A 4,742-nucleotide genomic window follows, 5' to 3' on the forward strand; every position below is an offset into this window, starting at 1 on the left:
CGATAAGCCAAAATTATCTCTAACATTCACCTTAGCCCATTTACTCTCTCAAGCTAAAATGTATGGGACAGGGTTTAGGACTCACTCTCTCGAGCTAACCCATGACAACCCAATAACCACCGGCTATTGATTCAGTAGTTTTGGCCTTAAGACCTCTTTCTTGAGCAAGCCAAAGACACGAAGAAGAAATCATATTTGCAACTATAATCCCATTAAGTTCATTCAAAACTACAGAATGAATCACATTTAAACAACAATTTATCTATTAATTAGCAAGACCCAACAATAAATTCAATTCATATTCACATAATTATTCCCCAAGAATTAGGGTTTTAGCTAGGCATGGTAAAGAGATAGAAATTGATACCGAAAAGTGTTTCCATCAATTCGATATGATAGAGAATGTCTTTATTACATGTCTAGGATAAAGATTCTTCAATACCCAGTTGCAATTTCTTGAAGTTATAAACCTTGAAACCTTCAAATCACAAGAACAATGTCTCCCAAAATCTCTAAGAACTAAAATTATAATTATCTATCTGAATACTCAATGCCTAGATCAAAAATTTGATACTAAGCTACAAATCTCAGTGAGTATTTATAGTTTTCAAAAATTTATGCTGCGAAGTATAACTCGATGCAGTTAGTCGGGATCACCGACCAACTCGACGATCCACCCTTTGGTATATTCCATCACCGTTTTGCTTTTGCCATTAATATTGCATTCCGGATCATTAAGCGATATAGTACTGCTTCGTAAAATTGTTCGGAGACATGCCGACTGCTCTTTTCCACCGCCAAAGTGATTTTCTCCTTCAGGGCTCAGCTCACTAGAATATTAGGCGGGATCAAGGCCATTCGGCGACTCGACTTATAGATTAGGCGATCTTCAGGCCTTCATTTCTACGTTGTTTCAGCCGCCTTATTTATTTTTGTCCAATAGTGTCCATGCTTTGTCTTCACATCCAAATACTTGAAACTCATGGTGTTTCAACAGTTACTGAGACAAAATATGCATTGAAGGGACACTAAATCTATCACAATACTGCCCTAAATTAGTCCAAATCATGGACTCATCGCTGTGTTTCAAAGTGGATATTCATGGTCGTAGGTTAGTACATCTTTTTTCTTATTTTATTATGTTTACGATTTCAAAGTATGATAGTTAAGATTTCACAACTTTCTCCTCATTTCGCGGCTAGGGTTCATATCTTTCTTTAGAGCTGAGTTTCAAAGTGGATATGCGTGATTGTAGGTTAGTAAATCTTTTTTTCTTATTTTATTATGCTTATGATTTCAAAGCATGATAGTTAGGATTTGAAACTTTATCGTCATTTCGCGGCTATGGTTCCATAGCTTTATTGGGGTTGGGTTTCAAAGTGGATATTCGTGGTTGTAGGTTAGTAAAACGTTTTTTCTTATTTTATTATATTTACGATTTCAAAGCATGATAGTTAGGCTTTCAGAACTTTCTCCTCATTTCGCGGCTAGGGTTTCATAGTTTTATTGGGGTTGGGTTTCAAAGTGGATATTCGTGGTTGTAGGTTAGTAAAACTCTTTTCTTATTTTATTATGTTTACGATTTCAGATCATGATAGTTAGGATTTCACAACTTTTCCTTCATTTCGAGGCTAGACTTTCATAGCTTTTTGGGGGCTGGATTTCAAAGTGGATATTCGTGGTTGTAGACATGATAAAATAAGAAAAACAATTTACTAACCTACAATTGCAAAAATTCACTTTGCTGACACCTATTTTTGGACCTCCACAATATAAATTAATCATTTCAAGCTTCTTCAATTTCAAAGGATTTAAAATAATTTGTTTTATAAAATTTTAAGAAAAACATATAAAGTTTGTAAACTATATAAAATACTTTTGTCACTTTTTATAACTTTTAGATAATACATATGTTTTACATAAATATGTATGTAATCACTAATCAACATATTTTATGAATATCAAAAAATAGTCACAAAAATATTTGTTTTAATTAAATATTTCTTTAATTCTTATAGATATATAATAGTTTATATTTTAAATTATTTAGTTTATAATTAAGTTAATTATTTTATTTCGCCATCAAGAAGGTCATTAATTAGTTTATATTAATCCGTCTTGTTGAAGTTTTGATAAATTCATCGATTGAATTCGATTTATTTATGATTGAAATTTATTTGGGGCTATTATTTATTCAAACCTAATCAATTCATCTTAAACTCATCAAATGGCCAAATTTTGGGCCTTTTCTCTAACTCTTCTAGCAACTTTTCTTGCAGTCTGTAATAATCCAGCACTTAAATCCAAATCCTAGTCCACTCTTTTTCCCATACCCGACCCAACTCTAGCTCACCAAAAATGACCTAATAGCTACCAATGTTATTCCATCAACGCTTACGAATTTCAGCAGTGGATTTTTTGATGAAAATCTGCTCAAATCTCACTTGAAATCTAGATGGATGAAGGAAAGTTCAAAATGGGCCAAACCCATGATATTAACACTCATTTTACACTTCAGGACAGGTGGGCTAAAGCCCAATTCATTTGGATTCAAGTCCAATTGTTTCTTCTTTCCTTTTATTATTATTCAATGTTATTGATTAGCTAACTTTATTTGTTTTTTTTATGGTTTAATTCAATTAAGTCCCTCAAGATAGCCTTTCTTAACTTTAAAATATATATTATTTACTTTTTCATTTATATTCAGTTACATATGATTTATTTTGTCTTTATAAGAATTATGTCATCTTTCCCCTAAAAGTAACAACTAAAAATTATCTTCCTTTTTTTGAACTTAGTTAAATTTAGAAAGTTACTTGATAAGTCATTTTAGTCAAATCGCCGATCATTCGCTAGTCAGCGGACATTTCGAGGGCCTAACACCTTCTCGAAATGTACATTGAAATTCGAACCCATTTCGAATTGATTTTTATCTGTTTAAATCCTTTTGAAAACTTATGCTTTTTCTTGAATTTTACTTAAAACTTAAGTGGTGACTTTGTCCTTTTGGAAATTCGATTTCTTTTCAACACTAAATTTAATCGATTTTTCTGAAACCCTAGTCATATTTCCTTTCTTTTATTTTTTTTGAGTAAAACAGAAATGACGATTTTGTTCAGGACTTAATTAAGTTCTAACCATAAGAGTTGACTATTTGATGAATTGTTATTAATTGCTGAATTGTTTATTTGTGCTTAATGTGTTTAAACTACTATAATTGTCATTGTATTTTATGGTATTTTATGTTATACGTATAGTATATTAAAGGACAACTTCGTGAAATTGAAAGCAAACTTTTTTATACTCAAACCTTTTCCGAAATGATCGATAATTTATTTGTATATTATGCGTCCAATGATTGTCGTGAGTTCCAGTCTAAGTTGTCCACTTGGGTTTTCGGTCTTTCAAAAGCCCCTCTTAGTCAACTAGGGTAGTGCTTAAACAAAATTCCTTTAAGTGCATTGAACCAAGATGACCCAACACCCTAGGTGTGTTGGGCCCATTAGAGAGACCACCTTGAGTTAAAAACAACCCACGACCTAAACGGATGTTCATACTTATGTGTTTAAATATGAGGGATGTATACATAGTTTGGAAAAATCATTGTCCCATGGGGTAAGTATTAGGTTATAGTTTATTCTAGTTGAAGAAATAATGTCGCAAGCTACTAGTCCATCCATAGAAGTTGGCACCCAGAGATGACACGAAATCAAGAAAGAAGGAGGATCTTTCGTTAGGGCATAGTTTAGGGTCATACCCCTGCGTGCGACTAATTATTTTGTATCCCATTTTCCCTATTATGTATTCCTGTTCAGCTTTATTCATAAAGTTTATATAAATTTGTGGTGTCGCGCCCCATTTTTCGTAAAAACGAGTTTTGTGCACGACCTAACAACTCTTTTGAGATTTTGAGTTTGGAGTCGCCACCTAACGAATTAAGGCGCGTTGGGGCACCTATCTAACCTAACTATGTCTAGCTAAGGTCAACGAAACAGAGATCAGGATAAGGGTTCAAATTAACTTAAGAGGAAGGTGTTAGGCATCCCTCAAGGTCCACAAATGTGGGTCCCGGCCTATCTCATGCAATCTATGTGGGGGTTATAAGTAGCAATCAATGTATCTTCATTTATTAGTTTATTTAAGTAGCATGCTTGCTAGGTGATAAGAAGTATAAAACATGAGACCATTTTATTATTTTGACCAATTAATTAATAAAGACTAGGTGATAGTAGATATTAACAATTAAAATCATTTTTATTAAATCTAACATGTGAGACTAGGTGATATAGAAACAAGTTGAATCAAATAGCTCATTATTATCTTAATTAATATTTAAACATGCGAGACTAAGTGATAATAATAAAATAGATATACTAAACAATTAATAAAGAGATAAGCGAGAGGATAGAAAAGCGACAAATAAATAAGCAAATAATTTTTTTTATTTTTATTGTAATCTACCCCAAATAAATATAATTTAAAACAAACAAGTAAAGGGATAAAAGGGAAGGGAGACTCTAAGAGACTTTTTTTATCAGCACTCGACATTTCTTTTATTTTTTGATAGGCCGCCTTATAGGGACAGACAAAACCGAAGTTTGTCTTTCAAGCCTGAGTAGATGTCATCATCTCCGTAGGGCCAACTACCCCTACCCAACCACGGCATGCATAACGTACCTAAAAGGTGCCTAATCGTTCCAACTTTAATGTCCTAGAGGCATTGGACTCTTAAAGGGCGGGTT

The sequence above is a fragment of the Solanum pennellii genome, chromosome 1 (genome assembly GCF_001406875.1).
Source record: "Solanum pennellii chromosome 1, SPENNV200".
In the NCBI taxonomy this organism is placed as follows: Eukaryota; Viridiplantae; Streptophyta; class Magnoliopsida; order Solanales; family Solanaceae; genus Solanum; species Solanum pennellii.